Genomic DNA, 26,091 nt, shown 5'->3' with positions numbered 1-26,091 from the left:
AAGATAATTAACTAGGTGAGCCTTAGGGCTCTTACAAAATGCCTCCCCAAGCAAGATCAGAGAGCAAGAATGACCCCCAGCTACCGCAGACCTGCTTACTGATACAGAAAATATGATTGCTTTTCATATTCCACCGCATTTTGAACATTTCCTATTTTACCTCCAGGACAAAGTGATGCCCAGAACACATTAAAATAGGTGCGTTGTGGGAAAAGGGGGCAGGGCGTGTGGGCGTTATTAGATAAATGTATTTTAATCAACAGCATTGAAACATAATGCGACATAAGTCAACATAATGAGGAAATCAAATGCTTGATAAAAGAATCCACCGGAAACAGACTGGAGGTGTGTTTGTACAGCTTGTTCAATTTATATGAAAATGATCCTACCAAAAACCATTTGAAGTGCATAATATATTTCACAAACTTGTGTTTCTCTGTTCAACATTCGTCTCCACATGGCACATTGTTTTATGTTTTATTATTCTTTATTTAAGTTGACTGAGAATACATTCTCATTTGCAGCAACAACCTGGGGAAAATTACAAAACATAAACCTAGTTACTGTACATACCAAGATATAAGCAAGAAAAACACAATACAATAATGAAAGAAATATGAATAAAAACATAACACCAATCACAGAATCATAAAAAAACAAATACATTGTTGCTTACAAAGGTCCTCACTTAGCCGTCTGAACAGCTTCAGATGCACCACTTCATTCAATTTCAGTGAATTCTGTAGACCATTGACAAGACACATAAAGATGGCCTGGTCTCTCATAGTATGTGTCCATGTGAATGTTGCCAGTAACAAACAAGCTGTTCTGTACACCCTGCTGTACGTGTGAGTGTAAGATAGATTGAGGTTTCCGCAACATGCCACCACTCTCTGTATGACACGTTCTACTGTCACCTCTGTGTAGCCTGGGTTGTACAACGACCTAGTCTGTCACTTTGTCTCTCTTCATTAGAGCCACAGAAGAGGACGACGAGACAAAATACGACATGCTGTTAACGTAAACCCCCTCTGGAGCGTGGTCTTTGACCACATATACATTCTGTAGAAACAATGCAGGCTGACTGACAGACATAGAACAACATCCTGTTGGTGATTTACTTGTAGGGTACAGAACACATTCTGTCAAGTACAAGAGTATCTCTTATGAGCTTCTTAATGAGAGGAGCTAGTCTTATTTCTCTCCACAGCAGTGTATGGAGCTTCCCTGGGACAGAGGTGTAATTCAGTCCCACTAATGGTGAGGACAAGAGAGAGTGGAGCCAGAACACCTGTGTCTGTCTGCTGGATGAAAATGAATATGGTGAAGATGGATAATATATTCACTCTACTGACACTGCTCTCTGGTGAGGAATCATTACAGAAGTCATTTGGGAATCGCTGAGACGGCTGGAGTTATCTGTGCACGGATGTAGATACAATAACATTGATGTTGCTTATTTCAACTCAGAACCAGATCTACAACAAATCACCATTGACAATGCAGTAATCAATATCAATTTACAACTAAAGATAACAAAAGCTCGAACAAAAACACACAAGAAATAAACATAAGAATAGGAAATAAGAAGATGGGTTAGCTAAAATGTATAAAAGGTTAGGATTAGGGGAAGGGTTAGATAAAATGGTTAAAAGGTTAGGGTTAGGGGAAGGGTTAGATAAAATGGTTAAAATGTTAGGGTTAGGGGAAGGGTTAGATGAAATGGTTAAAAGGTTAGGGTTAGGGGAAGGGTTAGATAAAATGGTTAAAAGGTTAGGGTTAGGGAAATGATTTAAAGGTTCGGGTTAGGGGAAGGGTTAGATGAAATGGTTAAAAGGTTATGGTTAGGGGAAGGGTTAGATAAAATGGTTAAAAGGTTAGGGGTAGAGGAAGGGTTAGATGAAATGGCTAAAAGGTTAGGGTTAGGGGAAGGGTTAGATTAAATGGTTAAAAGGTTAGGGTTAGGGAAATGGTTAAAAGGTTAGGATTAGGGAAATAATTAAAAGGTTAGGGTTAGGGGAAGGGTTAGATAAAATGTATAAAAGGTTAGGATTAGGGGAAGGGTTAGATAAAATGGTTAAAATGTTAGGGTTAGGGGAAGGGTTAGATAAAATGGTTAAAAGGTTAGGATTAGGGGAAGGGTTAGATGAAATGGTTAAAAGGTTAGGGTTAGGGGAAGGGTTAGATAAAATGGTTAAAAGGTTAGGGTTAGGGGAAGGGTTAGATGAAATGGCTAAAAGGTTAGGGTTAGGGAAATTATTAAAATGTTCGGGTTAGGGGAAGGGTTAGATAAAATGTATAAAAGGTTAGGGTTAGGGAAAGGGTTAGATAAAATGGTTAAAAGGTTAGGGTTAGGGAAATGATTAAAAGGTTCGGGTTAGGGGAAGGGTTAGATGAAATGGTTAAAAGGTTAGGGTTAGGGGAAGGGTTAGATGAAATGGTTAAAAGGTTAGGATTAGGGGAAGGGTTAGATAAAATAGTTAAAATGTTAGGGTTAGGAAGGGTTAGCTAAGGAAGGGTTAGCTAAAATGTATAAAAGGTTAGGATTAGGGGAAGGGTTAGATAAAATGGTTAAAAGGTTAGGGTTAGGGGAAGGGTTAGATGAAATGGTTAAAAGGTTAGGGTTAGGGGAAGGGTTAGATAAAATGGTTAAAAGGTTATGGTTAGGGAAATTATTAAAAGGTTAGGGTTAGGGGAAGGGTTAGATAAAATGGTTAAAAGGTTAGGATTAGGGAAATGATTAAAAGGTTTGAGTTAGGGGAAGGATTAGATGAAATGATAAAAAGGTTAGGGTTAGGGGAAGGGTTAGATAAAATGGTTAAAAGGTTAGGGTTAGGGAAATGATTAAAAGGTTAGGGTTAGGGGAAGGGTTAGATGAAATGGCAAAAAGGTTAGGATTAGGGGAAGGGTTAGATAAAATGGTTAAAAGGTTAGGGTTAGGGGAAGGGTTAGATGAAATGGTTAAAAGGTTAGGGTTAGGGGAAGGGTTAGATAAAATGGTTAAAAGGTTAGGGTTAGGGAAATGGTTAAAAGGTTAGGGTTAGGGAAATGATTAAAAGGTTCGGGTTAGGGGAAGGGTTAGATAAAATGGTTAAAAGGTTAGGTTTAGGGGAAAGGTTAGATGAAATGGTTAAAAGGTTAGGGTTAGGGGAAGGGTTAGATAAAATGGTTAAAAGGTTAGGATTAGGGAAATGGTTAAAAGGTTAGGGTTAGGGAAATGATTAAAAGGTTCGGGTTAGGGGAAGGGTTAGCTAAAATGTATAAAAGGTTAGGATTAGACATAGCTGCGGGAAGTAGGGTGCTGAGGATGCTGCAGCACTCCCTGATAAAAAAAAGGCTACCTACATCATGAGATTATAATGGATAAGAGTGATATTATTTGTAGTTGTCAAACAGCAGCCAAGCATCGATCAGTCACCAGATTAAATAAGTTATGATGAACTTCACAGTGTGGTGAAAATGCATGGGGATGATGCTTCTTTCAATAAATATTGAGGGTCATATTGTGGTGACATGATGATCGATGCTCGGCTGCTGTTTGACAAATAAAAATAATCTTGCACTTTTGTACATAATAATCGTCATGTAGTAGTCTATACCTGCACTGTATCTGCAAGCGGTTGGCTGGAGTGCAAGTGCCAATACCAGAGTGGGCATATTCGCTATCCCTGCGCAAAATTTTTAGTCGGCCTAGAATTGAAAATGCTACGGAAACCCATTTCTCTTCTATTTTTTATTTGGTGCTTGGGAATTTAAACACAAATGTAATTTGCATGTTTTTAAGCACAAACTTCTATCCACAACAGGTCAATTTGATAGAAACACAATGGGAAAATGTGCGTACTGTTTTTATGCAGATTTAGGAATATTTGCGTAAAAATCTGTCGTCAATTGGATGCAAACCTAGCTATTGAGACCCTAGTGTGCTAGTGCAGTGTCATTTTGATTATGCCTGCACAACATGGTTCACCAGCAGCTCTGTATCTATGTACTGTGTCTGTATCTATGTACTGTGTCTGTATCTATGTAATGTGTCTGTATCTATGTAATGTGTCTGTATCTATATCTATGTACTGTGTATGTATCTATGTAATGTGTCTGTATCTATGTAATGTGTCTGTATCTATATCTATGTACTGTATCTGTATCTATGTAATGTGTCTGTATCTATATCTGTATCTATGTAATGTATCTGTATCTACGTAATGTGTGTAATGGCTGTCGTAGGTGGAAGAAGGAGAGGACCAAGGTGCAGCGTGGTACATGTTAATGATCTTTTAATTACACTGAACACTAGAACAAAAATAACAAAACGGATCAAACAAAACAGTCCTGTCTGGTACAGAGACAGAGACAGAAAACAACTACCCACAACTCAAGGGCGAAAACAGGCTGCCTAAGTATGGTTCTCAATCAGAGACAATGATTGACAGCTGCCTCTGATTGGGAACCATACCAGGCCAAACACATAGAAATATAAACATAGAACAAAACATAGAATGCCCACCCCAACTCACACCCTGACCAACCTAAAATAGAGACATAAAAACCTAAACCCATAGGGAAGGGTCTGGGTGGGCATCTGTCCGCGGTGGCGGCTCTGGCGTGGGACGTGGACCCCACTCCACCTTAGTCTGGGCCCACTTAGGTGGCGCCTTTGGAGCGGCGACCCTCGCCGCCGACCCCAGACTGGGGACCCTTTCAGTGGGCCCTGAATAGACAGGAGACTCTGGCAGCACCGGAGTGAAGGGCGACTCTGGCAGCGTCGGAGTGAAGGGCGACTCTGGCAGCTCCTGACTGACGGGCGGCTCTGGCAGCTCCTGACTGACGGGCGGCTCTGGCAGCTCCTGACTGACGGGCGGCTCTGGCAGCTCCTGACTAACGGGCGGCTCCGGACAGGAGGGAGGCTCTGGAAGCGCTAGACAGGCGGGAGCACCTGGAGGGAGGAGACGGAGAGACAGCCTGGTGCGTGGGGCTGCCACAGGAGGCCTGGTGCGTGGAGGAGGCACCGGATGGACCGGACCGTGGAGGCGCACTGGAGGTCTCGAGCACCGAGCCTGCACAACCTGTCCTGGCTGGATACCCCCTGTAGCCCGGCAAGTGCGGCGGGGTGGAACAGACCTCACTGGGCTATGCTGGCGAACCGGGGCCACCGTGCGTAGGGCTGGTGCCATATAACCCGGGCCGAGGAGACGCACTGGAGACCAAATGCGCTGAGCCGGCTTCATTCCTCCTGGGTCGATGCCCACTCTAGCCCGGCCGATACGAGGAGCTGCGATGTAGCGTACCTGGCTATGCATGCGCACTGGGGACACATTGCGCCTCATCGCATAACACTGCGCTTGCCCGGTCAACCTCTCGCCACGGTAAGCAAGGGGAGTTGGCTCAGGTCTCCTACCTGACTTAGCCACACTCCCCGTGTGCCCCCCCCCCAATAAATTTGGGGGGCTGCCTCTCGTCCCTGTTGCGCTGCCGTGCTAACTCCTCGTAATGCCGCCGCTCGGCTTTGGCTGCCTCCAGCTCTTCCCTGGGGCGGTGATATTCCCCAGCCTGTGCCCAGGGTCCCTTACCGTTCAAAATCTCCTCCCATGTCCAGGAGTCCAGAACCCTCTGCTCCTGGTTACCACGCTGCTTGGTCCAGTTGTGGTGGGTAGTTCTGTAACGGTTGTCGTAGGTGGAAGAAGGAGAGGACCAAGGTGCAGCGTTGTACATGTTCATGATCTTTTAATTACACTGAACACTAGAACAAAAATAACAAAGGGAACAAACAAAACAGTCCTGTCTGGTATAGAGACAGAAAACAACTACCCACAACTCAAGGGCGAAAACAGGCTGCCTAAGTATGGTTCTCAATCAGAGACAACGATTGACTGCTGCCTCTGATTGGGAACCATACCAGGCAAACACATAGAAATACAAACATAGAACAAAACATAGAAGGCCCACCCCAACTCACGCCCTGACCAACCTAAAATAAAGACATAAAAAAAGGAACTAAGGTCAGGACGTGACAATGTGTCTGTATGTCACGCCCTGATCTGTTTCACCTGTACTTGTGCTTGTCTCCTCCCCCCTCCAGGTGTCGCCCATCTTCTCCACTTATCCCCTGGGTATTTACACCTGTGTTTTCTGTCTGTCTGTGCCAGTTTGTAATGTTTGTCAAGCTTACCAGCGTTTGTCCTGTCAGCTCCTGTCTTTTTCCAGACTCTCTTTTTCTCGTCCTCCTGGTTTTTGACCCTTGCCTGTCCTGACCCTGTACCCGCCCGCCTGACCGCTCTGCCTGTCCCTGATCCTAAGGCTGCCTGCCGTCCTGTACCTTTGCTCCACCTCTGGATTACTGAACTCTGCCTGTCCCTGACTCTGAGCCTGCCTGCCGTCTTGTACCTTTGATCCTACTCTGGATTATCGACACCTGCCTGCCTTGACCTGTCGTTTGGAAAGAGTCATCTGGTACAAAACACCAAAAAGTTAAATGACATCCAGAGATTGTCAAGCCAAGCCTTTGATACTGGGTAGACCTACAGGGTAGGGAGAGAGGTTTGTCGAGATTTACATCTATTTATTGTGGTTTTGAAAATGCAAACCATGATATTGAAGTGCCCGAAGTCGGTATGCTTTGTTTATTCGTTGTGTGGTGCATTGGAACAGAAACCTGTTGTTGGAAAATTTGTTGTATACATTATATATCATGTATAGGCAACTCCAGTCCTGGTGGGTCAGAAGGGAGACACAATCCCCCCCCCCCCCCATCCCTAGTAAACACAGCTGAATAAACTACACTGAACAAAAATGTAAAAACAACATGCAACAATTTCTAAGATTTTACTGAATTACATGTTCATAAAAGGAAATCAGTAAATTTAAATGAATGCCCTAGGCCCTAATCTATGGATTTCACATGACTGGGAATACAGATATGCATCTGTTGGTCACAGATACGTTTTTTAAGTAGGGGCGTGGATCAGAAAACCAGTCAGTATCAGGTGTGACCACCATTTGCCTCATCCAGCGCAACTCATAAAGTTGATCAGGCAAATTTGTGCACAACAGCATATGTGGGAACTCCTTCAAGACTGTTGGAAAAGCATTCCAGGTGCTGGTGGAGAGAATGCCAAGAGTGTGCAAAGCTGTCATCAAGGCTACTTAAAAAAAAAAAAATTTAACTCTGTTTATTAAGTTTTGAACATACAGACAAGACAAAGCAATATAAATAATATACTCAACTAGAAAAAAAAATACAAATAAAAAAATAGCTTTAAAGATACCATACTTTAGACAAGTTAAACACACCAGGCAGAAGGCTACAGAGGTTAAAGGGCAATCTATAGTACAGGGACAGGGCAAACATCTCACCATTGTTCAAGGGATAAGGGTGGAGAAATGCAACCACTCACAGAGAGTCATGGCCACAGACCGACCATCCACTGGACAAAAAAAAAGTTTACAATGCTTTAAAATAAATTTAAAAAAATGATGATGAAATGATTATTCATGTAGGCGTGAACAAAATGTAAAAATAACTGGGAAAAACAAGCTCACACTTCAGTCTCTGCCTGGGCAAGATGAACAAGGCATCTGCGGACCACAATCAATAAGCACGTGGATCTTAATGCCATCCCCCCAGCAAAAACACAGAGAGAAACTCCAACCCTTAAGTCACAGACTTATTTTAGTATTAATTGGAATGCCATCAGAGGATGGACTGTTTAAAGTAAGACCGGAATGGAGCCCAAGCCTCATCAAACAGTTTGGGGTTCCCACGTGAATTGAATTGAATTTTTTCTAGTTTCAGAGAGCACAACACATCCCTCACCCAATATTTATAAGATGGGGGAGCTGCCATCTTCCAGTTCTGTAGTATTAGCTGTCTAGCTAAAAGAGTTGTATAAGCAACAGTGTCCGACTGGATTCTTGATAGGGGGGTACCCATGGGCAGTACTCCAAAAATGGCTGTAAGGGGAGACGGCTCTATAACAGTGTCATATATATCAGAGAAACATTTAAATATTAATTCCCAGAAACCTGACAGTTTATGACAGTCCCAAAACATATGCAACAGTGTGGCTGGTTCCACCTTACATCTGACACAGGTAGGATCAAAATCAGAGAATATTCTTCCAAGTTTGGCCACCTTGAATTGAATGAGGCTGTGTCTAGTGCTAAAAGAGGACGAGTGCTCCCTGTGCAGCACAGATTACCAGGCGTCTTCCCCAAGTTCCTCCCCCAAATCCTTTTCCCATCGAGTCTTTAAAGGCACCAAAGAAGGGTTCTGTAAGTCATGAATGATTGCATATACATCTGAAATTGCGCCCCTAGGAAGCTTGTTCAGCTCCAAGATGCTCTCTATAGCTGTATTCGCAGGCCTATTGGGAAATCCAGGTGTGTTAGCCCTGACAAAGTTTCTAGTCTGGAGATAGCGGAAAAAGTGGGATTGGGGGAGATTGAACTTTTCCTGCAGCTGAGAAAAAGAGGCAAATGTACCATCAAAGAATAATTGGGCTAGCGAGGAAAGGCCTAGTGAGTGCCAAATGCCAAATTGGGTTGGCACACCTTTTGCCTAGAGACACTGGGAGAGACGAGCACAGCACAGAGGAAAGTGCTGCAGGTTTACACGATTCAGACTCCATCTGGACCCAGAGTGGTCTAGGGCCAGTAGGATCAGTCTGCAGCCAGTACAGAACGGCTCTAAAATTTGCAGCCCAGTAGTATGTCTGAAAATTTGGTAGAGCTAAACCCCCCCGGGGGCGGCAGGGTAGCCTAGTGGTTCGAGTGTTGGACTAGTAACCGGGAGGTTGCAAGTTCAAACCCCCGAGCTGACAAGCTACAAATCTGTCGTTCTGCCCCTGAACAGGCAGTTAACCAACTGTTCCTAGGCCGTCATTGAAAATAAGAATTTGTTCTTAACTGACTTGCCTAGTTAAATAAAGGTTAAAAAAAAAAAAAAAAAAAAAAAATGACCTAGGCTTCTGTAAATGTTTTCTACCAATCCGTGGTACCTTGCCATCCCAAATAAAATGCATGAATGTTTGATCCAGTGAAATAAAAAAAGATTTTGGAATAAAAATGGGTAAACATTGAAATAAATATAAAAATTTGGGCAACACATTCATTTTAATGACATTAATCCTTCCGATAAGAGAAAGGGGTAGCGAATTCCAAAAAGTAAAAGATTGTTTCAATCTGTCTGCTAGAGCAACAAAGTTTTCCTGAAACAAATTTGAATATTTCCTTGTCACTTTTACTCCCAAGTAAGTGAATTGATCCCGGACAATCCTAAACTGAGAACTTGTGAAAGAGCACTTTAAAGCAGCCTTGTTTACCGGAAAAAGCTCACTCTTGCCTAGATTCAGCTTGTACCCTGAGATTGATCCAAACTTTTTAAGAACAGATAGGGCACGTGGCAATGAGGTATCAGGGTTGGAGATAAACAAAAGGAGGTCGTCAGCATATAGCGAGACTTTCTGCTCCCAGCCCGCCCTGATTATGCCTTGAATGGCATCATCAGAGCGTAGTGCAATGGCGAGAGGCTCGATTGCCAAAGCAAACAACAAGGGGGAGAGTGGGCAACCCTGTCTGGATCCGCGGTGCAAGGGAAAATAGTCAGAGGACAAGTTATTAGTCCGTACCGAAGCCATGGGGGAAAAATAAAGAATCTTTATCCACGCAATGAATTTGGGGCCAAAGCCAAATCTATAAAGAGCAGCTGTTAGGTAATCCCACTCAATGCGGTCAAACGCTTTTTCGGCATCAAGTGAGACCACCACCTCCGGGTCCTCCGACGCTGGGGAGTACAGTATATTCATAAGGCGCCTAATATTGAAAAATAAATGCCTATTTCTCACAAAGCCAGTCTGGTCAGAGTGTATTACTTGGTGTAGCGAGCCTTCCATACGGATGGCTAAAAGCTTAGCTAGGATTTTGTAATCACAGTTTAAAAGCGAGATTGGGCGATAGGATCCACATTCCAGGGGGTCTTTGTTTTTCTTTAGTAGTAATGAAATTGAAGCCTGATAAAGACTAGGCGGCAGCTTTGAAGTATTGAGGCACTCTGCAAATAGTCGGGACAAGAATGGGAAAAGCAGACCAGAAAACGTCCTGTAAAATTTGGTTGGAAAACCGTCCGGACCCGGTGATTTACCACTTTTCATTGCGGACACTGCTGTTGCAATCTCCTCAAGCGTAAATTCTTCTTCTAGACAGTCATGGGAGTCTGTATCAATTGAAGGCATGTTCAAGCCATTAAAGAAGGAGTCAATCAGCAAAGGGTCTTGAGGGGATTCAGAGGTGTATAGTGCAGAGTAAAATTGTTTAAATTGATCATTGATCTCTTTATGTATAACTGTGGTGGCACCAGACGGGGTCCTTATTTGTGGGATTAGCCGTGAGGCCTCAGATTTACGGATCTGATGTGCAAGGAGTTTACTGGCCTTGTCGCCTTGTTCATAGACTTTGTATCGAGCTCACAAGAGTAACTGTTCAACTTGCCTGGTAGAAAGCTCATCAAATTCAGATTGGAGTAGTTGGTGCTCTTTATGCAGATCAGAGGAAGGATCCGTAGCATACTTCTCATCCAATGTGGCTATGGACTCGCTCAGGTCCCGAAGTCGCTGGGAGCGAACTCTGTTTTGGTTGGCTGTATAAGAAATAATTTGGCCACGTAGGTATGCTTTGAGAGACTCCCATATGGTAGAGCAGGACATACCTGGTGTTGAATTAGTTTCTAGGAATAAGGCAATTTCAGAAGAAATGAAATTGACAAACTCCTTATCTGAGAGTAAAATGGGGTTGAGACGCCATTGATAACACCTAGGAGGTCGCTGGGGAAACTCTAGTTCAAGCACTAATGGTGAATGGTCAGAGATAACAATACTCTCGTAAGTACACTGCTGAAGGTTAGGCAGAAGTTTTTTGTCCAAAAAGAAGTAATCAATCCGGGAGTATGTTTGATGAACATGAGAATAAAAGGAATACTGTCTATCTGTAGGATGTAGGAAACGCCAGACCTCAAACATAGCATATTTCTGAAGAAAGGAGTGAATAAGTAGGGCACATTTAGATGGGCCTGTATTTGTTTGTGAGGACTTGTCCAGAACTGGGGACATTTTACAGTTGAAATCCCCCCCTAAAATGGAAGTGGAACACTTGACCAACCCAGTCCTTACGCATCCTAAAATGCTCACCAGTCCTCAAGTGAGTCTCTTGTAGAAATGCAATATTTGCATTCAAACCCTTTAAGTGTGTCAACACCCTCTTACGCTTCACCGGGTTGTTAACCCCTTTGGTGTTCCAAGAAATGTACTTGATCGTATTATTTCGGCCCCTCTGGGCATTCCCGTTATTCAACCCTGTCATTAGAGCATAGAATGGAAAAGCAATGAGCGCCCAAAACCCCCAGAATAACTTGTCTCAGAGTAATAATGTACGGTGGTAAATGTTTGGAAAAAGTACAGAAAAAAAAACAGAAAAAAAAACTAAAAAGACAGAATGACAACATTAGAACTGAACAATTCAACCTGCCCCCCCACCCCCTCCCCCCACCCCCTCCCCCCATCCCAGACAATACCTCCCCAAATGAGGTACAAGCCTAAATAGAACATGTTCTCTTCGCACAGTATGTCTGTGAGAGTGCGGTCTTAAACCTAAACCCACAGTCCCGCTCTTTAAAGTCGTGTTTTGTTAGTGGATCAAGCAGCAAAAAGAAAGATTTGTATGTATTTTTTCAAATAAAAAAAAGGCGAATCCCTTGTGCAAACGGAATGACAAAAGCACCACTTGTAGATGTATATAATTGTATTCCCCGTCTTATAACAGGCATTGAGAGAGAAAATAAATAAAATGTATAAAGGCTCTCAGCCAAAAATCTAATTTGAAGTAAGGAAATCGTAGTTAGACAATCAAAAATAATAGTAATTATAATAGTAGTCTAGTTGAAGCTGAGACAGCTTACAACCAATACCAAAAAACTATGTGTTGAACGTTTGCTGGGCATAAATGACGCTCAAAACTTTTAAAATTAAAGTGAGGCCCCAGAAACCGTGTAGCCTCGGGAGACATTTACTGTTTACTGGGTCAATGCAAACGGATGCAGTAAACAAATAACCAAAACTTTTTTTGAGTCACTGAGACAATGTGTAAACAAACTAAATAGGTGAGCGAGATAAGGCACGCACACTAGATAATCAAAACATTAGATCACATCAAATAAGCCTGAATAGTTTCACCAACTATACAAGACTAGCCTGTTATATCTAAACATAATTGTACCACAAGTATGGTACTTACAATCCACACTGTGAGCATATTCAAGACTTCTTGATGTGACGCAGAATGTGAGCCATAGCCTCATCCGGAGATTCAAATGTGTGGTCTTTACCCTCATGAGATATCCATAAACGGGCCAGGAATCGTCCCGAAGTACTCGTTTGGCCTGTCCGAAAGCTGCGCGCTGCCTGGAAACAGTGGGGGAGTAGTCCTGGTGAATGGAAAAGCTCTGTCCTTGAAAGCTCAGAGTGGTATTGCGGGCTCTTCGGAGGATCTCCATCTTCTCATGAAAAAAGTGCACTCGAAGAATTATGTCACGGGGCCTCTCCCCATCCCGGGGCTTTGGGCGCAGCGACCGGTGGGCTCGATCAATCAGTGGCTTATCATCTAAGGCAAGAGCATCCTTCAGCAGCCCTGAAACGAAATCCGTGGCGCGATGCATTTCCGCGGACTCTGGGACTGATACAAGTCTCAGATTATTGCGGCGAGAGAATCCCTCTAAACTCACACAGCACTCCCTCACCTTTTTCAAATCCGCAGCTAGGCGTTTAACTTCAGTTTCCAGGGATGTAGTTAAATCGGAGACATTAGTAGCGGAGGCCTCCAGTGCTGTAATCGTTGTAGTGTGTGACGCAGTTGTTGTTTTGAGTAATGTAATTGCCGGCACAGTCTCGTTCCGCAGGATGGTTAAATCTGCTTTTAAAGTATCAGAAACCTCCTGTATTCTGGCCTCAATCGTAGCAACCATCTGTGTTTTCATTTCAACTATCTCAGAGCGTAGTAGTTTGATGGCCTCGAGAATGTTCATTTCAGCGCCGCCAGGCCAAGCCGCGCCCCCGGGTAAAGTGTGCGTCCCCGGGCCCTCAGACTCAGGAGAGGGCGGTGATGAGAGCGGGTCTTGTAGGCCGGGTTTTCTCAAAGTCATGCTCTTGGCCTTATGTTTGGTCGACATGCTGACATTCGGAAGCAAAGTAGTCTTGGTTTTTACGGAAAGGGATCACCAAATTAATATTTGAAAATAAATATGATTCTGCTGCAGAAATCACATAAACTTTAAGAATACCACAGGAGCAAACGGAGAACACATCAGTCACACATGGCGTCCCCTACCATCCCCCCATCAAGGCTACTTTGAAGAATCTAAAATATATTTGGATTTGGTTACTACATGATTTCATATGTGTTATTTCATAGTTTTGATGTCTTCACTATTATTCTACAATGTAGAAAATAGTCAAAATAAAGAAAAATGTCACGTTCTGACCTCTATTTCTGTTGTTTTGTATTTATTTAGTATGGTCAGGGCGTGAGTTGGGTGGGCAGTCTATGTTTGTTTTTCTATGTTTTGGGGCATTTCTATGTTTTCGGCCTAGTATGGTTCTCAATCAGAGGCAGGTGTCATTAGTTGTCTCTGATTGAGAATCATACTTAGGTAGCCTGGGTTTCACTGTGTGTTTGTGGGTGATTGTTCCTGTCACTGTGTTTGTTGTCACAGGATAGGCTGTATAGGTTTTCACGTTCCGTTTGTTGTTTTGTAGATTTGAGTTATTTCATGTATCGTTCAGTTTTCCATTAAAGAACATGAATAACCACCACGCTGCTTTTTGGTCCGCTTCTCCTCCTACAGACGAACGTCGTTACAGAATCACCCACCACAACAGGACCAAGCAGCGTGTCAACAGGCAGGAGCAGCAGGAGAAGCAACAGCGGCAGCAGGAGATACGTAGTAAGGAATTCTGGACATGGGAGGAAATCCTCGACGGGAGAGGACCCTGGGCTAAGCCAGGAGAATATTGCCGCCCCAAGGCCGAGCTGGAGGCAGCAAAAGCAGAGAGGCGGCATTCTGAGAAGCAAGCACGGCGGCGCGGACGGAAGCCCGAGAGTCAGCCCCAAAAATGTATTGGGGGGGGGGCACAGGGGGGAGTGTGGCAGAGTCAGGAGTCAGACCTGAGCCAACTCCCCCCGTTTATCGTGAGGAGCCAAGGAGGAGCTCAGAACCAGAGCTGGTGTTGGAGGTGAGCGAAGCAGAGACTGTGAAGGAGTTAATGGGGAAATTGGAGGAGAGTGACATGAGGGACTTGCTGGTTTGGTGCATGAGGCACGACATTCGCCCGACGGAGCGTGTCAGGGATTTAATGGCACCGGGGTCAGCTCTCCATACGCATCCTGAGGTACGAGCGAGGGGTCTGGTGAAGACTGTGCCAGCCTCACGCACCAGGCCTCCTGTGCATCTCCCTAGCCTTGCACGTCCTGTGCCATCTCAGCACTACAGTGCTCCTAGCAGTGCTAACTGTGGCGGGCGTGGTGCTGGTCAGGCACCGTGTTATGCAGTTGTGCGCACGGTGTCCCCAGTACGCGTGCTTAGCCCGGTGCGCTACATCCCAGCTCCCCACATCTGCCGGGCTAGGGTGAAGATCCAGCCAGGGCGGTTGGTGCCAGCCCTGCTCTCAAGATCTCCAGTACGCCTTCACGGTCCGGTCTATCCGTCACCACCTCCACGCACCAGCCCTCCGGTGGCAGCCCCCCGTACCAGGCTGTCTCTCCGGCCCATCCTTACAGGGGCTCCCTCCTCTCCAGCGCTGCCGGAGCCTCCCGCCTGTCCGGCGCCTCTGCCGGAGCCTCCCGCCTGTCCGGCGCCTCTGCCGGAGCCTCCCGCCTGTCCGGCGCCTCTGCCGGAGCCTCCCGCCTGTCCGGCGCCTCTGCCGGAGCCTCCCGCCTGTCCGGCGCCGCTGCCGGAGCCTCCCGCCTGTCCGGCGCCGCTGCCGGAGCCTCCCGCCTGTCCGGCGCCGCTGCCGGAGCCTCCCGCCTGTCCGGCGCCGCTACCGGAGTCTCCCGCCTCTCCGGCGCTACCAGGGCCTTCCTTTTCTCCAGCGTTGCCGGAGCTTCCCGTCTGCCCAGCGCCAGCTGAGCTTCCCATCTGCCCAGCGCCAGCTGAGCTTCCCGTCTGCCCAGCGCCAGCTGAGCTTCCCGTCTGCCCAGCGCCAGCTGAGCTTCCCGTCTGCCCAGCGCCAGCTGAGCCTCCCGTCTGCCCAGCGCCGCCAACGCCGCCCGTCTGCCCAGCGCCGCCAGCGCCGCCCGTCTGCCCAGCGCCGCCAGCGCCGCCCGTCTGCCCAGCGCCGCCAGCGCCGCCCGTCTGCCCAGCGCCGCCAGCGCCGCCCGTCTGCCCAGCGCCGCCAGTGCCGCCCGTCTGCCCAGCGCCGCCAGTGCCGCCCGTCTGCCCAGCGCCGCCAGTGCCGCCCGTCTGCCCAGCGCCGCCAGTGCCGCCCGTCTGCCAGGAGCCGCCAGTGCCGCCCGTCTGCCAGGAGCCTCCAGTGCCGCCCGTCTGCCAGGGGCCGCCAGTGCCGCCCGTCAGCCAGGGGCCGCCAGTGCCGCCAGTCAGCCAGGGGCCGCCAGTGCCGCCAGTCAGCCAGGGGCCGCCAGTGCCGCCAGTCAGCCAGGGGCCGCCAGTGCCGCCAGTCAGCCAGGGGCCGCCAGTCAGCCAGGGGCCGCCAGTGCCGCCAGTCAGCCAGGGGCCGCCAGTGCCGCCAGTCAGCCAGGGGCCGCAAGTAAGCCAGGGGCCGCCAGTGCCGTCAGTCAGCCAGGGGCCGCCCGAGCAGCTGCCCCTCTGTCCAGAGCAGCTGTCGCCCCTCTGTCCCAAGCTGCTGCCGCCCCTCTGTCCCGAGCAGCTGTCCCTCTGTCCCGAGCAGCTGTCCCTCTGTCCCGAGCAGCTGTCCTTCTGTCCCGAGCAGCTGTCCCTCTGTCCCGAGCAGCTGTCCCTCTGTCCCGAGCAGCTGCCGCCCCTCTGTCCCGAGCAGCTGCCGCCCCTCTGTCCCGAGCAGCTGCCGCCCCTCTGTCCCGAGCAGCTGCCGCCCCTCTGTCCCAAGCTGCTATCGCCCCTCTGTCCCGAGCAGTTGTCCCTCTGTCCCGAGCAGTTGTCCCTCTGTCCCGAGCAGTTGTCCCTCTGTCCCGAGCAGTTGTCCCTCTGTCCCGAGCAGCTGCTTCACCTCTGTCCCGAGCTGCCCCTCTGTCCCGAGCAGCCCCTCTGTCCAGTGGGGTCATTGAGAGGGGTGGCCATGGTGAGTAAGCCAGGGAGGCGGACAATAAGGCGGACTAAGACAATGGTGAAGTGGGGTCCGCGTCCCGCGCCAGAGCCGCCACCGCGGACAGACGCCCACCCAGACCCTCCCCTATAGGTCAAGGTTTTGCGGCCGGAGTCCGCACCTTTGGGGGGGGGGGTACTGTCACGTTCTGACCTCTATTTCTGTTGTTTTGTATTTATTTAGTATGGTCAGGGCGTGAGTTGGGTGGGCAGTCTATGTTTGTTTTTCTATGTTTTGGGGCATTTCTATGTTTTCGGCCTAGTATGGTTCTCAATCAGAGGCAGGTGTCATTAGTTGTCTCTGATTGAGAATCATACTTAGGTAGCCTGGGTTTCACTGTGTGTTTGTGGGTGATTGTTCCTGTCACTGTGTTTGTTGTCACAGGATAGGCTGTATAGGTTTTCACGTTCCGTTTGTTGTTTTGTAGATTTGAGTTATTTCATGTATCGTTCAGTTTTCCATTAAAGAACATGAATAACCACCACGCTGCTTTTTGGTCCGCTTCTCCTCCTACAGACGAACGTCGTTACAAAAAACCCTTGAATGAGTGAGTGTGTCCAACATTTGGACTGGTAGTGTACGTCACAGACTTTGCCCCACGAGAGCACGCATGCGCAGTTTTTACCCATCTCCGCTGTTGTTGCAGTCGGCCACATAAATTAATGATATCAAATAATTGCAATAATTTTAGGTGGAAAAGTACACATTTCCTGACTCAAAACCGATGGTGCTTTTGAAAAACAGAGTTCAATCAGCCATATGCTTTCAATAAAACAAAGATTTGTCTACAATTCTATGATTTCTAGATCGTTCTTTGACTGACAATTGAGCAGAGCTAGCAATGCCAGGAAAGAGAGGGGGAGAAGGCAAACTCCACGTAACGAGTGCCAATGTTTGGAATCAATTGGGAAATGTTTGATTTTAGGTAAAATTCCCCTTTAAGGCTCCCAATATTAACCAGATAATGATCAGTTTGCGCCCCAAAAAATAACAAGTTAGACAAGCCTACTGGGCTAAAAATGGCCAGAAATACCAGATGGCAGGTCCACCACTGCACCTGCATCCCACACAGCTCTACTGGACAGATGGGACATGGAGGAAGAGAGAAAGAATAGCCTATGTCTTTATCAAGCCTTATAAGACAAGACCTGCATAGAAAGATACTGTAGTCATCATTCTACTGCTGCAGTTAGAAAGTGATGTAAAGCACGATCAGGGTGAGATACTGAGATAATTACTGTCTTAAAAGGATAACACAGCTTCCGGTTAATCAGGTGAGGTGGATGTCATCAGCAGTACATACACCACTGTGTTATGGGAATGTTCTTTCCAACATACAGTAAGAAGTCTCCACAGTATGGACAGATTTGATTTCCCATCTGACACTTTACAAACTCCAAGTCGATTGCAAATAGGTTTTAATTCATTCTATGGCCATACAAACATGCTGTCATACTGTCAAGACATTCAAGAAATGTTAACATCCAATCTCACCAAGTCAAATGCTAGTTATTACAGTATGACCTTGGATGCAGATTGTCATTAAAAGTTTGCTTCATCACAAGCAAAGTGTCTGAAAAAAAACCTTTGAACAGGCCTAGCTAGTGTCATTGTCAGGTGGCCTCGTGGGAGTTCCTCCACTCCAGTGAGGGGTAGCTAGTATGACTATATGGTGCAATTAGAGGGGTGATGTGATGGGTGTCCTCCAGGTAGTGTCCCAGTAGAAGTAAGAGGAGGGGGGCTATTAATGACCATCTGCTCAGAGAGCGGCTAGTATCACCTCTTTAATGAAGATGAATGTGTAGATAGGAGGGCCTGACTAGGAGGTGCCATGCAGGGGGCTAATGACACGTGGAGGGTCCACTGCCCAGGCTCCCTAATGAGAGAGATTGGAACCTGAAGACTTAATACAATCAGTAGCAGACATAATGTTACAGAGAGATTGAGTAGCCCCTGCATGACTTTACACTATTCAGTGAGCATCAGCTACACACTTATCAAACACAACTTTTGATGGCCTGTCACATTTAATGTGATGCCATGTCTATTATTCAAGAGGTTGAATACGTTTGAAAGTGTCAGATAAGGATGTAAAAGGTGTAACGTTTTATGTGACGGTGACATCTCTTTGGTGGTTACGCCTCTAGTTTGAAGTGATGCTGCATTTGTATTGTCATTTCAAAGTTCATGCTCAACACTTGGAATGTTGAGACTCATCTCCTATGAGTGCTCATATTTACTCACTGCATCGAGAGGAGTCAAATGAGAACTATGTTCAACCCAAGTTCAATTCAATTCAATCTAAAATCCTGCAGGCCTACCTAATTCACAAGCAAGCATATTGATCATTTTTTCCCCCTGGGATGTTCACAAACTCATCTGGCACAGGTCTTGCTTATTTTCTCAACTACCTCTCAAAACTCACAATAGCTCTGGGAAATTGCAGCTCCAGCTCTTTTATGTTTACACATCCACAGATCACCACTGCAGTGGAAGAAGATGATGAACAACACTGTGCTTCATGTTTCAAGTTACTGGATTTCCATTCATATGTATACAAATAAGTACTTCCATACAAAAAACATTTAATGAGCTGTGAATGTCAATTTCAAAGCTTTTAAAACAGAACAAATGTCTAGTATCTTTTCATTACGTTTTACAAAAATACTAGTTTCCATTGTCTGCCTTAATTTAGGTGTAGTGCTGGCCCGGGAATCCTGTCAGATTGGCAGAGGGAGTCGAGGAGCTGAAGGATGTCCAGTACACTCTTAAAAAAAAGGGTTGCGAAAGGGTTCTTCGGATGTCCCCATGGGAGAACCCTTTTAAGTTCCAGATATAACCCTTTTTGGTACCAAGTAGAACCCTCTGTGGAAAGTGTTCTATATTGAACCCAAAATGGTTCTACCTGGAACCAAAAATGTTCTTCAAAGGGTTCTCTTATGGGAACAGCCGAAGAACACTTTTAGGTTCTAGATACAGTAGCACCTTTTTTCTAAGAGTGTATTAGGCAACATATCAGAGGTCCCATATAATTGTGCTGTTAATAACATCCAAAGAGAAGTGAGTTTACAACATATACCCCCAGGCCTGACCCTGCAGGCCTACTGAAATGAAAAACAAGCCTTTGCCCCGACGGCTGTTTTCAACACGAGCTGTTCTGTCAGCAGTATTTTATTAGAATCATCCTGTACTCAAAGACAACAGTGAGAACAGAAAAAGAACACATGGCCAGAATGAAAGAGTAGGGGCTTCTGTCTATGTCTCTGCATCCATCTTCTGTCTGCAATCCATACATTTTCCTCAGTTAGTGGTCATTCTGTTGCCCAGGTTATAAGTGAAATAGAGTAAGATTGATGGATGGAAGTGAGAGACATTTAGAGGCCCATCTCTTCCTCGCTCATCTCTGTCTGGAGGATTATAGCTGGAGGGACTGCCTTCAGAGGGCAGAAGGATGGATGCCTTACACTCCTCCTTTACATTGGCATTCACACAGTGGATGGCATCATCCATACTTCAGAGGAGCGGAGAGAGAGAATTTATGGCCTTTAGAGTGATGAGGCATTGTTTCCAGGGAGGCTCAGAGTGCCAGCACTTTTTAACACCTACTCCATACTGTTGTTTACAGTGGAAAGCCACTCATGGTGGGCTCTCGAGTGGCGCAGTGGTCTAAGGCACTGCATCTCAGTGCTAGAGGCATCCCTACAGACCCTGGTTTGATTCCAGGATGTATCACAACCGGCCGGGATAAAGAGTCCCATAGGGCGGCGCACAATTGGCCCAGCGTCGTTAAGGTTTGGCCCAGGTAGGCCATCATTGTAAATAAGAATTTGTTCTTAATTAACTGACCTGCCTAGTTAAATAAAGGTAAAATAGATTACTGTATGTTACAGGTTGTCTGACATGATATAAAACAATCCATCCTTTATGTAATGGACTTTTGTTGGAGTATCTATTGAATATCTCTTAAGTATTCTTGATTTTGCATTCCAGAAAAAATAAATAATGACTCTGTAATTTTTTAATGTAGTAAAAGGTATGATTCAAATAAATTGATAACTTTAAATCACTACACAATACCCTCTGTCTCACTCTGCCTACACTAAAAGGGTTGAGTCAGCCTGTAGTAACCTTGTGTTTGACTTGTATTGTCATTAGCAAATCAAACGTGGATTAATTAGCCAGCAGTCACACGGGATGTGCATTACAGTAAGTGGCTATTTTAATATAACTTCAAGAAAAATCGCCAATAGTCTTTCACATTGACACGAGTGCTTTGCTGCTTTTGGAAGTGCTGCTACTGTCATTAAGTATGGAATGATTGGTTAAGTTTCAGAAAGCCCATAAATGCATTAAGTACAAATGTATCTCTTTCCAGAAATGGTTGTCACCCCTTTCCCCCCTCTACACCCCCCCCCCACCCCTCTCTCTTTCCCAAAGTATACACTCGTTTACACATAAACTGTTACAGTATATACTGTTTACATTCACAATAGCAGTTTAATGTGTGACACAGAAAACAGCAATATTTTACCTAGACCATCGCTAAGCTACTGTATCTACAGTATACAGTACACAAATACATGGTTGGAAAGAATGCTGAGTTTACCCTAAGGGTTACATAAACAGTAAATACCATCTACAATGGACATAAACCCTATCGTGGTGTTCCTGCTGTATCAGTGTTTGTAGTGAAGATGGAGTCTGCGTTGTTGCTCTGTCCCCAGCCCTACTGCTGTATCAGTGTTTGTAGTGAAGATGGAGTCTGTGTTGTTGCTCTGTCCCCAGCCCTACTGCTGTATCAGTGTTTGTAGTGAAGATGGAGTCAGTGTTGTTGCTTTGCCCCCAGCCCTACTGCTGTTATATTCTGCCACGCTCTGACATTTACAAACCCACCGTAGCTAGCTTAGCCAAGGAAAGGAGAGGGAAAGGAGAGGCCAAATCACAGTGGGATCAACGGAAGGTTGCTGCTTGAAGTAAACATACCCTGAAAGTACATAGAATTGTCATGATAATCTTGTAAACAACATCCAATCATATAGTTGACCTCCACAGGCTGCAAATGTTGCCATTTCATGTATTTTAAGAGCTATGTCTGTCCAAAAGGGACACTTAAATACTGTACTACTAGACTCCTAAACCATTTCATTGGTGTACTAACAGTAGCCCCTGCTGGTAAGAGGGAGAACTTTTTACATACAAGGAGGTTACAGAACAGAAAATCATACATAGCATACATCAGTCCTGTGAGCTGATTAATATTACACACAGTACTATTAATTTGCAATTAATTATTAAATGATAAATGGGGAATTAATTAATATTGACAGCAAGAGAGAATAGGGAAAGGGACGTGTGAAATACACAGGAGGCTGGTGGGAGGAGCTATAGGAGGATGGGCTCATTGTAATGGCTGAAATGGAATAAATGGAACAGAGCCAAACCTGTGGTTTCCATATGTTTGATATGTTTGATACGGTTTAATTTTTTCTATATCGTTGCCATTACAATGAGCACATCCTCCTATTGCTCCTCCCAACAGCCTACTCTGGTGGAATCCTGTTCGTTGAGGATTAATCATACTTCTACACTCCACTAGATATCCTCATCACACTGACTTCTTGCTGAAAGTTGACATCGAAGTGATGAGGCCAAATTACCATTCTGCCTCACTTCCACTCTAATACACAGCCTAAAATTCACAATGCAGAGTTACAGTGCAAATGCAATATAAGTTATCATTCGACATGTATTTCCCCAGTAATACTCTCATTACTTTACCTGCATTTTCTTCTTGACACTTAAACAGGTTTAATCAAAGAGGGGATGGGGGCTGAAAGATGACCCACTGATCATAAAAGGCACAATACATGCCTGTACACCTGAGAATCTCAGAACCTCCCTGATATCACACTGATTTGGCTAAAATTATTCTATATCTATGGTACCCACATACGTCAATGTCCCCAATATAGTGTTTTTCACCAGCTCCCTATCTGAGACAACATAGAAAATGCTTTTATTTGGCAGTGAGTGGCACAATGTGTCGTTTATTCCCCTCATATTCCCCTTACATTTCTCTTGACACTATTTTTGACTGTGTTGCCCCTGTCCAGAGGGTTCCTCCTCTATACGGGTTACCAAGCAGACTACTTTCAAGTCACTCTAGAGTAAACACAATTGTTGCTATGCCAACTCGGAGCAGGATCCACAGGGTAAACACTCGAGACGCCAGGAGAAAAGTAGTTAACAATGGAGCCTGAACTGAGGTTGATGGGGTTGGTGTGGAGGGAGTTTTTGACTAGATGGGATACAGCTTTTGGCAGATTTGACTTTTCGTAGCAGGTTAGCAGAACTTACGCAGCAGGTTAGGAAAATTAAGGTTAGGAAAAGGGTTAAGGTTAGAGAAATGCTAAAATGTTGATTATTTTATGTTAATTTGACAAAAGCTGTATCCATTTATAGCCATGACCATGGAGGGGTACACTCTTAAAAAAAAGGTGCTATCTAGAACCTAAAAGTGTTCTTTGGCTGTCCCCATAGGAAAACCCTTTGAATAACCCTTTTTGGTTCCAGGCAGAACCCTTTTGGTTCCAGGTAGAACCCTTTCCCCAGAGGGTTCTACATAGAAGCCAAAATAGTTCTACCTGGAACCAAAAATGGTTCTACCTAGAACCAAAAAGGGGACAGCCAAATAACACTTTTGGAGCCCTTTTTTCTACGAGTGTGGACTGGGAATATAAATTCCTTATAATTATAGCTAAATAAACAGGCTTAAACAATAGGAAGTTATTTTATTTTACCTTTATTTAACTAGGCAAGTCAGTTACGAACAAATTCTTATTTTCAATCACGGCCTACCCCGGCCAAACGCAGCCGACACTGGGCCAATTGTGCGCCACGCTATGGGACTGTCTTTTTTTCATTCATTCTTTCCTTCTCTCTATCACACAAACAGAAAGATACAGCTAGAGAGAGAGACAGACAGACAGAGAAAGATGACTCCTGTCTTTTTCATAAAACATATTTATCTGACCTGTGAATGAACTTCCATGAATATGAAAAGTAGGCTAGGCCACATCGATCATATGATGTAGCCTAATATTCAGCTAATTGTCCACAATGTCAATAATTTGCCTAGTTGTAAAATACTACCAACGGCTTTTGGATTTGCATAGAGCAGAGTTACAGAACGTCCTCTTCAAAATGGAATCATATCTCTCACACACATGGGCAAAACAGTAACCGATACACGTCCCTGCTGGAGATGATGACTAAAACGAATAGCCTACGTAGACTACAAACAAGAGGAGAGCGCGTGCCACTAACTTCCTCACAATTTCTCAAACTCTCAGAGAGCATAGAGGGGTATAATATATCGAAACAAAAGTGTGGTGATATCGAGAAATTATTGTATAACCTAGATACATTATTTTATCGAAGTCATCGTCACCTTGCCGTTTCCAGTTTCCAGTTCCACCTTGTCAATCTACTGCGCGCGAATTCACAGAAGATAGTTTAAGTGAATACTTTTCAGGTGAGTAAAAGTGTCAGTGGCTGTATTTCCAATTCAATGGTTTGGCATTGTCATTGACTTTAGTTGACTTTACTGTAAACGTTAAATCTGCGTAATGTATTAATACTACAAACGTATAAAATAGTAAATGATTTTTCTTTAAAATGACTCTGATAATAAATTCTAATCTACCAAATTACACATTTTGCAAATTACGTAATGGTAGCCAACAGTAATTTGAAACTGCAATTGGTTTTGTATAAAGTAGTTTTTAATTAAATAACATGTACGATTTTATTGACCATAGCCTATCATGTGTGTTGGACAGAAAGTGCATTAGTGTATTCATTAGGCCTGTATCACCTCTTGAATACACTTATTTAGCAAATCCTGTATTATTATCCTCAATTTAGAATTTATATAAGTTACATTGTATTACATTGTAGACTTGCTTGAAAATTGATGCAATATTTTGCTTTTGTAGGTGAGAGAGTAGAGTAGATTATATGTGACAGGCTGGCTTGATACAGTCTTGTGTAGCAACATTTGAAATAGTTTTTTTCATTGGATGAAAGTAGAGACTCAGAGTTAGAAAATGGTATATCAAACACTACAGTTAAGGGAGAATGGGGGAAGTAATTCTGCTTTGAATGTTGATAAACTTGTAACCTAATTTTTGAGAAAATGGACCTGGAATGTTTTGGTAAACCTACTGGAGAGCTCTTTCTTGTCTACACCCATTCAGCATTATTCACACCCTCTTAAGCCTTAGCCCCACACATCTCTTTAAGGATTCACATGAGGCCATGTACTAAACAACCAAAGATTTAAAGACTAAAGGCTGGTTAATACTACGTCTATCGACAGTTGATGCAGTGACATCATGAACATTCTATTGTCGTCCGACATCAAACATGTTGTTATCGTTATGAAAAAGTATAAACACAAAAACTACAGACTTGTGTTCCATAATAGCATAGCTAGTGTATATCAGCACCAATAAACCCACCCATTTAAAAATGTATTTAGTATATGTCAATCTAGCAAACCAGGCAACTAAAAGCAACTTTCTAAACAATGTTTTGGTTAATTTCTAGCTTGTTAGCTAGCTAGCTAGCTAGTTCAAATAATGGCAATTTCATATAGCTGACAACGTCTTCACTTTAGCTCATTTGTCTTAAATATTACAGGAAAATAAACTCACAACAAGATCATTATTTACAAGTTAATGGCGAGCCAATTACAGAAAATAGCTTACCGTTGTGAGTGTGACGAAATAAAAGCAGGGCATTCTACCAGAGAATTTTAGAACTTGGACACTGTCTCATTGACTTTATATCCTAATTTGATTTTGGTGCAGGTCATGTTCTTCACATTACCGTCTCTGGTAAACACATACTATATCAAATTAAATCAAAGTTATTTGTCACATGCACAGGATACAAAAGGTGTAATGAAATGGTTACTTGCATAGTGGAGTCTTTTGTTTAGACATGTAGCTAGCTAGCTAAACAATTAACCATATTCCCAATTCATAACATTACTACCCTGCATGAATCTGTGGGTAGCTAACTAAACAGGTTCAATGTTAGCTAGCCAGCTAACATTAGGCAATAACTAGCAATGCAAATGGCTTTGAGATATGAATAATATTACTATACAGATCATACATGTAACATTAGCTAGCGAGCCAGCCAGCTAACGTTAGCTAGCTAGCTAACAGTACGCTTTAACTTGAAATGAAAACAACTTTCTGACTAAATCAGAAATGTATAATATCTGAAAATGTAGCTAGCTAGACTATCTTACCCGTGGATGGACACTTCTCCCTTTGTCACGGATGCCATGGTTGCCCTTAGTTTTAAGATGTAATCCGGAGACACAACAGCCTTTTGTTTGTTCTCTTTTCGACTCGATATTTGCAATCAAACGCCAGAATTTTCTCCATCTCCTTAGGTATCATCCTCTTCTTCCACCAGGCATTCCACTGATTTCAAAACTCAGTCCTCCAGAAAGCGGAGAGCAACATGTTCGCAGATATTACCTACACATACTGAGCAGCCCTTTGTTATAGACAGAGGCGTGCTACATGGCAGACCAATCCAAACTCATCTCTTGACAAGTCCAGCCCATTCATTATCTCAGCCGATCATGGCTAGCGGGAAGGTTCCTCTCTTTTTTCCATGGCTAAACAAACTAGGCTCGTAATTTAACAGTGTTATTTGTATTTACAGATGG

The 26,091-nt window shown here is 44.5% G+C and overlaps 1 protein-coding gene across 14 annotated transcripts in view; it reads left to right on the top strand.

Annotated features, from left to right (window-relative positions):
* The window catches only part of LOC110537153 (zinc finger protein GLIS3), a 118,987-nt gene that overhangs the window by 53,487 nt on the left and 39,409 nt on the right, over positions 1 to 26,091 (top strand). For 4 of the 14 annotated variants that reach the window (XR_016484931.1, XM_021622972.3, XM_021622971.3 and 1 more), the window contains exon 1: positions 23,300 to 23,874. The exons of 1 other annotated variant lie outside the window; for it this stretch is intronic. The gene's annotated coding sequence lies outside the window, so the exon portion shown is untranslated. Of the gene's footprint in view, positions 1 to 23,224; positions 23,875 to 26,091 lie in introns of those variants that run through there. 9 more of the 14 variants (XR_016484929.1, XR_016484930.1, XM_090191971.1 and 6 more) reach the window with 8 other exon arrangements.

This window comes from Oncorhynchus mykiss, chromosome 12 (assembly GCF_057628025.1).
Source record: "Oncorhynchus mykiss isolate SJ-2025 chromosome 12, ASM5762802v1, whole genome shotgun sequence".
Lineage (NCBI taxonomy): Eukaryota > Metazoa > Chordata > Actinopteri > Salmoniformes > Salmonidae > Oncorhynchus > Oncorhynchus mykiss.
This window is presented reverse-complemented; position numbering and strand designations above follow the sequence as displayed.